General features: G+C 39.7%; 1 protein-coding gene across 1 annotated transcript in view; it reads right to left on the bottom strand.

The window, feature by feature from the left end:
• The window catches only part of ipo11 (importin 11), a 132687-nt gene that overhangs the window by 42093 nt on the left and 76264 nt on the right, over positions 1–14330 (bottom strand). The gene's annotated exons all lie outside the window — the stretch shown is intronic.

Genomic DNA, 14330 nt, shown 5'->3' with positions numbered 1-14330 from the left:
TTTTTAGACAGACACTGGTTCCATATCACTCACACACATCCCCTCATTAAATTTCTCTTACGGGTCTGTTTTAGTCGCAAACCCTTACAGTAAATGAAGGGTTGAAGCAAAAAAATCTGCTTCTTTGCGATAAAGTTATTTGAGTTACTTGATGAATCGTCTAAGGCGTAGTTTACAAGATGAGACAAACTCCTTAGTTATCAATAGCTTTTCTTTTCTGTTAAATTAAGTGCATTTAGTTTAATTTAAGACTGATGAAAACAATTTCAAGGATATCAAGTTATATAAGGTAAAGACAAACTGTTCAAACAGAAGTCTTGTACAAAAATAAAGACAATTAATTTATACTAGCAACTTCAAATCAAAATAATAAACCACCAGTGCTATCCCCTCTGCCTCCTAGTACTCACACCAATGTATCAATTTCAAAATTCTACGTCGCCTTGTTTTCAAGTTCTCGCATTCACAAATTTTGGTTTCCATGCTGCTCGCCCGGCAATTGACGACAATACCCCATCAGCCTTTTACGGTTATAAACTGTAACACAGTATTGTTACAGTTTTCCTGTGCAGTATTTCCTAGTACACATACTTAAATATAGCGTTGCTTAGGAGGCTGTGATTCCTTGTCCTTTTAAACAAAATCCTACCTTTCTTTTGATTACATCAAAACACCTAAACCTGATGTGTTTACTTGTCAAAGTTTGTCTGCAAGAAGATTATAGTAGAATCTGTGATAAACAATGATAGCGGGCCCACTATGAGCGTGCCTGTTTGTAAAGATGATATTTATGCTAATGCATGCAACATGTTTTCTCCAGCCAACTGTCAGACATAATAAAGTAATGACGATAATATATTCTGCCATCTGTTATCTTCTCAGGTACATTATGTATTCCAGGAGCAATTTAGTCACTGCATCAGCCAAACACAGTATAAGGCTATACTATGCCAAACACATGTAATGAGAATTGATAATGAGTAGACAATTATTGAATATAACACAAAGGAGACACAGGTTAGTGCAAATTATAAGGAAGGAGCAAACAGAGGAATGTCTAAATAGTCAAAATAACTATTTTAATATGTCATTCTGTGTAGAATTGGTACTGGAGGAGAGCATTAAGAGGAAAGAAATGCATTCGTTTGGTCAGCCCAAGTCATAAAAAAAAGAAAAGAAAAGTCAAGGCAACAGATTTCTTAATAGTGAATGAGCAAGGAGACGTCAGTTCATTGAACATTGCGAGCATGGCAGGTCCGCAGAGAATGGATAAATGGGTGTGAATGTCCAAGCTTACTTAGAGACTGGATTTACATATTTTGACATGTGACAGTTTTTATGCATATTCTTTTTTAAGTTAAAAATATATATTTTAGTAAATGTGCAGTAACTCTATAGTTACCTCTAACCCAGTAAAAAACAGATATTGTGTTGCTGGTTTCCCAGATACTTCACCAAATGACCGAAAATGCTGGAACTTTTCCTCTCCTTCAAATTCCATTATGCAGTTATTTAGTAAAGGACACAAAAAGAGTTCATTTGATGGAAGCTATTATTTTCATAGCCTAAAAGCGAGCAAAATCAATATTTCAAAAATAAATGTATTCAAATAGATTTAACTTGGACAGAAATTCTTTTGTTGTGTCTAAATCATTTTATTCCCATCAAGGTAACCTGAAAGGAAAGGAAAACATGTGGGTGGCTAATCCATCTCTGTGCTGTCAGTGACACCAATGATTTTATTAAACATTACTGAATCAAATTCAAAAGAAAGCAATACCTCCGCTTTCACAATACCTGCTCCAGCTGCAAATTATAATTTGTGCCAACAAGACAATTACTGCATAGACGTTTCTGTACACAAACAAATATAGGGTAAATAGAATAGCCTGAGCACATGCCAAACTAAACATAACTCTTTAGCAAGTTTATTTTGTTGTGACTGCAAAAATAAAACTACTAAGTAAGCAACTATGTTCAAACAATTGATGCAATACATGAAACAAGACACAAAATTAAGGTTGGCTATAGTATGTACTTAAATATCTCATACATGTTTCTCCAAAATATGCCTCAACTCACACTGCGTAACTGAAAACAGTTACAAGTTGCCAAAAATAGGTTGATTTAAACTACTGGTGGGCTCTGGCTGGTGGCAGAGCTCTCACAGCAAACCTCCAGTGAGAACCGATCAGCATCTAATATAACTGCTTTGAGCTGAGATTCTACCAGCAGGTCTCTAAAGGCCAAGACTGGAACAAACATGGAAAGGGGCTTTTATGAGTGAGCTTAGCGTGAATACCCCAGGCGCAGTTTAAAAGCTATTTCAGTTCATATGACAGGGAAACTAGTGGGGTGTACTAAAAATGTGGCAACAAGGTTAATCTGGTTTGATATGTAACCTTGAAATGAAGGGCTCTGAGAGGAAAAACAAGTTTTCAGAAGAGACGTGAATGTTACATTAAGCATTTGTCTGTTATTTTACAATCCACCAAACAGAGTAACTTTGAGGGGAAAACCAGGTTGTTTCACCACAAATCTTCCCCAAGAGGGTAAAAAACAGAGTTGTGCATTGTAGGCATTGATTGACAAGAAATGACTATTATTTGGCATTCTGTTTGATCAGTCGGGGCTTTTTATATTACTTTAGCTGGTTATTACTAGCATTTCATTCCTCTTCTTAAATGTGTACTTTCTGATAAGATAGTACCTCAAGTGTATACAATAGATCAGTTATGCTTACCTAAAATCTTAATTGAGTGAGCTACATGATACTGGAAGGACCAAAATACCCACACAGACAAATTTGAAATGCACACAACACAGGGCAGGAAATTTTTCAGGAAACTTAGAAAAATTATTTCATATATTTCTTAACAGTTTTTTTTTTTTAATATTAACTGTTTTACTAAACTGTCTTTGAAGTGGGACTGTACAAGGTTCTACCAGTAGATATGACCTCCAAGCAGACAGGATCACCAAGCCGTGATCAGCAGCACGCATATTTTAGTTGCCAAAAAGAAATCATTATCATTTAAATAAACATATGCATGGGTCTGTCATCAGAACGTTTACAATATGAAAGAAGGACACAGACACCATGACATCACTTATTCATTTTGTGCTCCAAATTTTGTTGCTGCCATTTTTTTAATTTATTTTTTTGGAACCAGAAGTGATGAAGATGACTGAGTATTCTACCCTAACTAGATGGTTGATAAAGCTCAACAACCAAACTGTACAAGTGAAATGCAGATATACAGATATTTGCTAATCAATGCTAATTAGTAACAGACTCATTTCAGACATCAAAAAGTACAAACTTCTTGGGAGGTGTGTGCCAACAAGCAAACCTATATTAGTCAGTCCAGAGGTGTAATTATCTCACTATGCCGTGGAGGCGCCACCTAGCAGGCAATCAAACATAACAATCATAACAGCACCAATCCATCTGCCTATCTACGCTCCCTTCTCCCCTCACTCGTAAACAAGACCCCAAGATACTTAAACTCCTTCACTTGGGGCAGGAACTCGTCCCTGACCCAGAGTCAGGACTCCACCCTTTTCCAGCTGAGGACCATGGCCTCTGATTTGGAGGTGCTGATTGTCATTCACACTCAGCTGCGAAACACTCCATTGGGAGCTGGAGGCAGTCACCTGATGAAGCTAACAGAAGCACATCATCTGCAAAAAGCAGAGATAAAATTCTGAGACCACCCAAATGGAAGCCTTCTGCCACTTGGCTACACCTAGAAATTCTGTCCATCAAAATTATGGACAGAATCGGCGACAAAGGGCAGCCCTGGCAGAGTCCAACACCCACCAAAAACTAGTCCGCTTTATTGCTGGCTATAGGGACCAAGCTCTTGCAAAGGCTTTATAAGGACTGAATGGCCTATAGCAACGGATGCAACGAATCCCTTCACCAAGTCCACAAAAGACATGTAGACTGGTTGGGCAAATTCCCTTGCCCCCTCGAGGATCCTCGAGTGGGTAAAGATGGTCCAGTGTTCCACGACCAGGACGAAAACCACATTGTTCCTCCAGTATCAGAGGTACTACTGACGGATGGACTCCTTTCCACCACCCTGGCATAGACTTTCCCAGGGGGGCGGAGGAGTGTGATCCCCCTATACTTGAAGCACACCCTCCGAACCTTTTCTTGAAGATGGGACCCACCATCTCGGTCTGTCAATCTAGAGGTACCGGCCCTGATCTTCACACAACATTGTACAGGCACGAACCTCATCCAACCCAGGAGATCTGCCACTAAGGAGCTGTTAAACTGCTTCAGTGACCTCACTCCCGGAGATAGACAAGTCACCCCCCTCTACCCCAGACTCTTCTACGGAAGACATGTCAGTAGGATTAAGGAGATCCTCGAAGTACTCTTTTCACCACCTGACAAGGTCCTCAGTTGAAGTCAGCAGCGCTCCATCTGCACTATACACAGTGCAGGTAGAGCAATGCTTTCCTCTCCTGAGTCGCCTGATGGTTTGCCAGAATGTCTTTGAGGCAGTCCAGGGAAAATAAAATCAATTGATGAAAAACTATTTCTTCTAAACAGTCTAGTTCTAATATAAACAAAGAGTAGACTGTTCTTTTTTCTATGCCTGTGAAAATACTGTCACCCCCATTATCAAACTTCAGTGACACCATATGAGTACACTCAAAAATACTTAATCTTACCTGCAAGCACAGTTACACATGCTGCATTGTCTTTAATGCCAAAGGCAAAATAAGAGGTAGATAAATGCTTGTGACATCTCTCCAGTCCCTGTCCCTCCATAATGAAACCACCACAAGCACTCCTGCCATGTCAAGCTGATAAGATGTGTACATATTCTGGTAATACCCTTTGAAGAAGAGTTTTGTGTAGCTATCAACATAAGAGGAAAACACACAAATTAATATTAAAAGAAAAAATAAACAAAGAATGTCATTCTTATTCTGGGCAGCCCAGAGTACCAAGGCCTGGACTTGATAAGACTTTCATCATTCACATCCCTCACGATTGCAAATGAACTCAGGCCACCCCCAGTGCCCATGTATGAATACAAACAGCCTGACAAAAATAACACTGCATCTTTCTGGTTATTGGAAGTAAATTCACTTCCATCTCCACACACCATCCCCAGACAATTTCGGTGTGACACAAATACGGCAGGAACAAAAGGATGGAGGATTTAGTGTGTCAGCTTCAACATATCGGCTTCTTTTTACATCAACACAACAGCCCGATAAATGCTATTCTCTACCTTTGTTGTTCTCTCCTGGGTTCTATGTTGTGACTGGTCCTACAGTGAGATATGAAAAGTGCAATCCTGAAAGCACAATTATGATGGTCTGGAAATAAACACTCAGGTTCCAAATGAACAACAAAAAAATGTCTGCAGTTGATAGTAACCAGTGGTAACCCTCAGCCTTCTAGCAGGTAGACCTATGGTATGAATTTGAAAATCCTAGGTGATTTCCTTCTGGACTTATCCTGTTCCAAAGATTTTCAGAAAAGTTGACCTCTGAGTAGGGATGGGTATTGATAAGATTTTCACGATTCAGATTCTATTTTCGATTCTGTTTAACGATTCGATTCTTTATCGACTCTCTTATCGATTTTTTTTTTTAAAAAGGAGAACACTAAGTTCAATTAGCTTAGAACTTTGTTTTATATCTTCTCTTTGAAGAAGATAGAAATTTAGGAGTAACATGGCCTTACAAACCCAACAGTGAGATCTTAAGAGATCCAGCCTACGGCTCTTCAATGGGGTGTCACAGGGTCCCCAGGAAAAAAAAAAAATGTAAATGTAAAATAATAAAATAAATATTCTTCTGTAGCAATAACAAAGTATAACATAAATTATTCAGTAGCAATTACACAAGAATATCCAGTCCCTGCCTACAATTAAACACATTCAGTTACCGATAATCGGGGGCATCTGCTGTGGCAAATGGGTGCAAGCCTTTACCACAAACTTAGTCACTGCTGGGTGACATTCGTCTATCCTGACCTGAAAGGAGACACTAACGGTAGACTGCAGCAAGAACTGCCAGCATCTGAGCCAGCCAGACTCTGTTTGTCTCTCTCATCATGGTCACCTAAATGCAGCGCACAGTAATGGCAGGTTTTGTAATAAGGCAGATCGTGCTAACATAATATGCACTGTTAGTTGATTATTTACCTGCCGCATTAACGGGAGAAGACGTGCAAACGTTACCGCCGCTGCTGAGATTCACGAGTCCGGAGCGGAATTAAAAACACGACATTCATTTAAGGTCATCGTGTGTTTTGTGAGCAAATGCTTTTGCGTATTCGTAGTGTTTCCTCCCTTAAATGAAATATCTACTTTTCAAGTATTGCAAGTTGCCCTGTTGTCATCCGTTCTCGTAAAATATAATCAAACTTTTGAGCGTTTGAGCCACTAAGGCGCTGTGTTTCCTGCCAGGTAAATGACGCTCCGCAAAGTGGTGACGTCATTCGGGGCGACTGGAATCGATAAGGGAATCGTTTGCAAAAATGGCAAACAATTCCAAGGAATTGAAACATACCCATCCCTACCTCTGAGTCATGGTCAAGGTCAGTGAGATCAGAACTAGTCTGGGACATAGGAGATACACCTATACTATTAGTTTCAAACTCCTGCGTTACTTCGTTCTCGAGTTATCACATTCACAAACTTAGGTGTCCATGATGAAGGCCGCCTGTTCGATACGATGACGCCACTATCCCATCAGCCTTTTACAGCTAAGGGGTAAAAAATACCCTTTCAAATGTTTTTGAAGAGGACAATGCACTTCCTCAGGTTTCCAGCAAAGCGCTCACCAAAAGTGCAGAACACACAGCTGGGCACAAGGAAACTTTTTTTTATTAATTAGTAAGATTTGGATGCAATTGAATTATAGAGAAATTATTTTAATATTTTCTCCTTCCATGCATAGAAATGCCCATGGACAAAATATTTGAAAAGCCTAAGGAATACAAATTAGTCTAAATCAGAATAGGCTGTTTTGCCAAACACTATAAAAGCAATTAAATTTTAACAAAGATGTGGGAAGGGAGGACACAATCACCCCCTCCACGCACACACCGTCATAATCAAATAGTCACAAAAACAGATGCTAAAGCACTGATTAAGCTTTAGTGAGTACATCCTTCATAGCCCTGGGCATATGCTGCAAAATCCGCTTCAGTTATCAACATTAGCTGGGAAATGAGACTCACATCTGACTGCGATAACAGTCCCTGAAGTACCACTAATGGTTCCTGGGTACTTCTAAAACGTGGTCATATTCCACAATTCCACTATTCCACAATTTTCAGTTTATAATCTGTGATTAGGGTGAAAATGTTTGCAAAGTAAGGAAAGTGAACAGATAGCAAAAAAGCTGTGCCAAAATCTGCAATGAAGCACAACAAGAACAGATAATGTTTGTTGGGCTTATTCTAGTCAGCCAGCTACAAAAAGTTGGAGATCAGTAAAGCCCTAGGCTCAGGGGGTTTAACAGCCTTCAAATGCATAAAACTTCACAGAAAAGTGACAAGTCATGATATGTCTGTTATTTCAAAGTGTTAATAAATACTAGACCTTGTTAATGCTCCGAAATATTCCAAGGTGAACGTATGAGAAGCGCTCTCCAAGCTCTATAGCCAGCAAAAAAAAAGTCTCAAACATCTCACACTGGTTAATGCATGAGGAACTCCAGGTTAAACATGGATAGTATATCTGAAGTTATTAGACTGTAAGAAGAGCCCTTGTGGAGTATGACATCAAAATGGAAGAAAAGATGATAAGATGTTACCGTTTCCTCTATTAATGCATCAAATAAGGCGAAATATTTCCAACGTATGTGATAGCTATAATCAAAGCCATTACTTACAGTTAGGAAACCTGTAATAAAGAGCTTGTCGTCTAATGGGGTTGTTCAGATTGATCCAGGAAACATTAACAGGGCAGTTAACTGTGAGTCTACATTATGAGAAATGTTAGCAATTCCCTCAGAGTACTTTCATAAGCCCTTAGCAGGATTGCTTTATTCGTCTGTGGCTGTGCCTGGCCAATATTTTTGCACAACAGCTATGATGACACTGGATAATTGTGCCCCCCCCAAAAAAAACCCCAACAAAAAACAAAAACAAACAAACAAAACCCACAGACAATGATATATCTATAGAATATGTTGGAAAAAAAAATGATACCAGTGAAATTCACTTTCATCTTTGTTTACTGTGTCCATCTATCTGTTCTTTTCCGCTTATCCGATTCAGGCTGGTTGGGGGGCGGGGTTGGAAACTACTCGAGCTACTGTACAGAGAGGGGTAGGGTTCACCATGGATATGCTGCCCGACAGTCACAAGGCTAACACAGAGAAACAGACAACAGTTCACACTCACATTCATGGATGATCTGATATCCTCGTGTCGGTGTTGTTCCCACATCATAATAAATGTTGTTCCAGGTTCAACATTGCAAGTGACCAATCACATTGTTGTGACATCATACTTTTGCAAGCCAAGCCATTCATTCATTTATGACATTCCAGTGTTGCAAGGACAATATGTATAATGCTTACCGTTTATTAAAGAATAGTATCCTGAAATGAAAAGAATTCAAATTGCTGGATCGGCGGACAGAGGCGGTTTCTTGCACGTTAATTAGATTCTTTTTTTAAGGTGTTTTTTTCCAAAGTCGCAAAAGTATGATGTCACAACAATGTGATTGGTCACTTGCAATGTTGAACCTGGAACAAAATGTATTATGATGATGTGGGAACAACACCGACACGAGGATATCGGATCGTGCCACATTCATACGTAATTTAGAACCAATAATTAACCTAACACCACTTAGTGCACATCTTTGGACTGTGGAATGAAGTGGGGGTACACAGAGAGAACCCACGCAGACATGGAGATAATGAAACTCCACAAATAAAGGCCCCAGCCAGATGGTGGATTCAAACCCAGGACCTTGCTGTGGACAACAGTGCAAACCAACATACTTGAGAAAAATTAATTACCATATTAATATAATCAAAATATGAGTGTAGTCGATAACAATAACTGTATATTGGTATCCAAACAGAATAACTACACTAATAGTTAGTGCCTAACAGCCAAGAAAGGAACTTTTAAGCCATTACCAGCTAGGTTTTAACAGAGACCTAGCTGGGTCTTTAATATAACATGTCTTTTTCATTTTAAGGCCAAATTAACTTTTTTTCATCACAATTTTCAGAATGATAGAAGGCAAATGTGGGGAACTGGTTGGTGCCATTACCCCTTTTTATGCTTACTGCTGGCCATCACCTTGTACAAACACAAAATGCCCACAACGGTGAGCTAACACTTATCAAGTGCAAACAGATCTTTCATCTGTCAGCGTCTCTGACTTGACTGTGTGCAGCAGTATGTTATTACTTCAGCAAGGTCATGAAGCAGTTCTGTTTCAATTTATCAACCAGGAGGCAGGCTAATATTATACTGACACTACTAGTTTGATTACCAGTCACTCATCTGGCAATGTTTTAAATATAAGGCAAGACATGAAGCATCGCTGAATATGTTTCCAAACCAACTTCATTCTAAGCCAAAGACTAGAAAATATGGTGAAGCATATCTGCCCTTTGGGCTCCCCTGCAGAATTGGTTTTCCCTTCGTTGGGAGCACGCACTGGGCTCTTCAAATCATGGACAAACAGTATCCCACATTCTTGATTTTTAGTTCACAAACACTTGTGATGACTAACTACTGGTGACATTTTGGAGATGTTAGCTCTTTATACAGTAAAGTTACAGTGGGATACAAATAATATCAGGCTGATGCTGCCACAATTTGTTCCCCCGGTTCAAACCACAGACAAACAGTATCCCACAGTTGTTTATGTTTTTAAACCCATTTTGCACAGAGAGGCATTTTTTGAAAAATGTATTGATAGCAATGTTGAATATTATTACACAGGAAAAAAACAACTACAGTAAAATAATCACACCGTGATGCCTCTGCCTTTGTAAATAGAGGGACAGTAACTGTGTGTGTATATGTCTGTGAAGGTTCTCAGTCATCCAGGTCATCGTAGTCAAAGGAGCTTGCAAAGAAAAGCGTCTGGACTTCTTTAAGTTACTTGAAGAAGCTTCTCGGATGAGAGGTGAAACGTCTTCAAGTAACTTAAAGAAGTCCAGACGCTTTTCTTTGCAAGCTCCTTTGACTACGATGACCTGGATGACTGAGAACCTTCACAGACATATTGCCTTAAATTTTGGGAGGAACACCCTTCAACTGGTGCGGGAGTATGAAAGGGAAATAATCCAGTTTTTGAGATCCCTTCCCAGACGCCTTAACGCCCACTCACATCCTGGGTCATCTGATCCCAGGAATTCCCATGATAAGGTGGGGCCAGGTTTCACAATGAACACACCCGAAACTCTGGCTGATTGGGACCCACACCCAGTTTCCCACCTTGGCTCAGGCGATTAGAGGATCATCAGGGGGTCCTTTTGTCCCTCTGTGGGGGGTTACTCCCACTAGGTTTATATCTGGGACTCTCCACCATTTGACCTTAGAACTGAAGAAGCTTCTCGGATGAGAGGTGAAACGTCTTCAAGTAACTTAAAGAAGTCCAGACGCTTTTCTTTGCAAGCTCCTTTGACTGTGTGTGTATATGCAAGCGTGTAAAGCCTGCAGTTATCAGCATTTTGTCTCTATCTGCCATTCTGCAATTCATCTCATGTAAACAATAATGTGGCGCACAGCATGACATGAAAAAAGGCACATACCTTTGACGTTGTGTGACGAACTCTGTATTCCTCGTCCACACGTAAACGCAAAAAAGGAGTTTTCAAAAATCTCCATTTTCGGTGATTCGAAATGCCGTTTACGTGTGGACGAAACAGCTGCGTTTTCAAAAATACCCGTGCAGGTGTGGACTAATAGTAGACATTAGTAGTTTATTTTCCTACTACCTGTAATTTATTGCAGATTACTTGTATTTGCTTAATTGTTTACTAAATGTTTGAGGTGTGAAATAAACCGCAATGGAGCAAAATATGGGTGTGTGTGGTTGGAGGATGTGTTTGTGCGTGTGTGCACGCGCGCGCGCGCGGGGGGGGGGGGGGGGGGACATTTTTCTTGTAAAACAAAGGGGGGCCTAGCAAAAACAAAGTTTGGGAACCACTGATCTAACTGTACATTCATCATCTTAGAATTCAATGCAACCATCTATTTTCTTTACTGCTTATCCAATTTAGGTTTGCAAGGGAGCTGGAGCCTATCCAGGCTGTCACAAACAGGGACACAGGGTACACCAAGTCTATCACAGGGCTAACACGGAGAGACAGAAACATTCATGCTCACACTAAGACCTACGGCCAGTTTAGAATCACTAAATACATGCATGTTTTTGGACTGTGGGATAAAATCGGAGCACCTAGAGACAACCTACACAGGAACGATTGATGGCAAAAAGCAAACACTGCAACGCCTCATCGTACAATTTTGGATGACCATTTGGACCAAAATAAAGCTATTTGAAGACACAGGCTAAAATAACAAAAAGATTATGAAAATTAGCATATATGGCTACAAGAGCTACACATGACTTCCATATATCTCTTGTTATGAGAAAATAAGCAATCACTGGTTTTTAAAGATCTCTACATTTTGTGATTTTCTGTTTTATATATATTTTTAATCCATCCATTCGCTACCGCTTTTCCTTTTCAGCGTCGCGGGGGGCGCTGGAGCCTATCCCAGCTGTCGTAGGGCGAGAGGCGGGGTACACCCTGGACAGGTCGCCAGTCTGTCACAGGGCTAACACACAAGGACAGACAACCATTCATACTCACATTCACACCTAGTGACAATTTGGATTTTCCAATTAACCTATCCCCACAAGCTGCATGTCTTTGGACGGTGGGAGGAAGCCGGAGTACCTGGAGGGAACCCACGCAAACACGGGGAGAACATGCAAACTCCACACAGAAAGACCCCGGCCTGATGGTGGAATTGAACTCAGGACCTTCTTGCTGTGCGGCTATTTTTAATTTTATTTTTATTTTTAATTAATACAACACTAATGTGTTTGTTTCCGACCAAAACTACGAACCTTTCGACCAAAACTTTGAACTGCTGAGTTTCTCAACACTGAAGGGACAAAGTAAAGTACATTAAAATGGCTACTTATCTCTATTTCTTGCTGACATTAGTCAGTGTAACGCCAGTAAGAGAGAAGAGAGAAACTTCTGTGCTTGTGCTCCATCATCACAAGTCAGAGCACCACACACAGTTGAAACGTGTCCTAGTTCAGAGTGTGGTGGCAGTGATACAGAGCGTAGTGCTAGTCTAACAATTTAGCCAAAGCAAGGCTCTTGACATTCTAATTAGGGAATTTTCTCCTCCAGTTCAGCAATGATGGAGCAGGGCTCTTTATCAGGCAGGCCAGGCCACATACCTGGCAAGCTCCAACATCCTAGTGAGCCAGACTATCTCAATGGCCCACATCCCTCCATTGCTCTCCATGGGCAAAATAAATGAACCACCAGATGTTCTAGTGAAAACTAGCCAAAGATGATGACTAGCTGAAGACTGATGAAAGAGATAGATTACAAAACACAGGCAACTTTAGTTCTTGTATAAGATTTGTCATTGGTATGTGGAAATAAATGCATGTTTTAAAGGAAAAATGTTTCTCTATTTAACTTCTTGTTCTTCCCAGCGTTAAATCACAGCTTTTCAAAGTGTTTCCTGATTTGTTCAAACCTGTGATCATACCTCTGAGCTATCATCTTTGAACATAGCAGCTTTGAAATTTCTATCTGACACTTGCACTCACAAGCACATTGAATGCAATTAATGAGCTTTAAACATGCAAACATAACCTTGGGAGAAACTGATTTTCACAAGAACATAAGACAGAGACAGCAACAAGCTGTAGAGAAAGTACTTAGGGCTGACAAGTGGCAGTAATTTTAAAGTCTTATCATCTGGGTTATTCGACTCATTAACGTAGCAGCAAGCATAGCCTAAAATAGCGGCACACATGCACAAATGCTACAATAGTGAAAACATCTACTGATGGCAAAGTACTTAAAACCAGCGCGCTTGTTAAGAGTTTTTGAAAATTTGATAACAGCTAAGATAACAGGGGCCTGACTAACTGAGGCCCACTGATCACTCTTGACTTTAAAGACAGCAACAGAGAGAAGACAAGTTCAGATTGCTTAATCGTGACATGACTGAAAGACTAAAAACTGGATCCTTTATCTCATAGCAGATGCAAGAAGAAAGAAGTTGTCAATGAGATGTGGCTGAAAGCTTAATAAGAGCTATTAAACAGCCCTTGTGTTAAGAATTATCAGTCCTAATATGACAAAACGGTAAAACAGCTAATATGTGCAAAATCAATACCTAATCTACATCTATTTTAGATACAGAAGCAGTTTAACATGAAAAGATGATTGATTAGAAACTTACCAACACCTTTTGATATTAGACATACGTATAGAAAACTCCAAAGATTTAGCCCAGATCTTTTTTATGAATATACAAACATGACTTGTATTTAAAAAGCAAAAAAAAAAAAAAAAAAAAAAAAACCAAAAAAACACAATGCATTTGCCCCTCATTTATTTATTTATTTTAATACTAATGGACTCCAGTTTCCTTGTACCTGCAGAAATGTGAAAGCTTTTTTTTCCTTTTCCTTGCATTAATATGTGTCTGGCATGGCCAGAATAAAGTGGCACTCATCATCACTGAACCAAATATTGACAGAAAGGCGAGCAAGGTCTCCGAAGTAAACACAGAAAATGGGAATAATTATAAGCATATTTGGGTCACAAAATGAGTCACATTATATTGACCAAGATGGATGTTGGCAAAGCAGGATCTATTCTTAATCTATTAAGATCTATTCTTAAGGGAGAGAGATTGTTTCTCTATTGCAGCCTCTGATGAGAAAGAATTATTATTTGTTTTCAGCGTTTTAACACATGAGGCTGCTGTTGGATCACTGGGAGGATGGACAGATGATATAATATGGCATTTCTTCTTGCAAAATCACTTTAATAACCAATTTGTTATCTAAATAGACTATTAATTTCCTAATTTGAAACTAATTGCTGTAGCCCACATTTGAGCCCTTATGAGTTAAACTGCATATTAGGGAGATAAATGGTGCTGAATGGAATTGTGAAAGTAAACCTTTCATCTAATGTGGAATACCATTGTTAGGGCTGCGCTTCGCAGGCCGCGCTGGTTTAGAGACTTATTCCCGTGAACAAAGCAAGACAGAGCTCAATCCATTTTAACTTGCGAGGGGAGCTGATTGGACCAGGAT

This window comes from Rhamphochromis longiceps, linkage group LG12, assembly GCF_057381845.1.
Source record: "Rhamphochromis longiceps isolate RC_006_pf linkage group LG12, R_longiceps_female_GT1.1, whole genome shotgun sequence".
In the NCBI taxonomy this organism is placed as follows: domain Eukaryota; kingdom Metazoa; phylum Chordata; class Actinopteri; order Cichliformes; family Cichlidae; genus Rhamphochromis; species Rhamphochromis longiceps.
The sequence above is the reverse complement of the archived record's forward strand: the minus strand, read 5'-3'. Positions and strand labels throughout refer to the sequence as shown.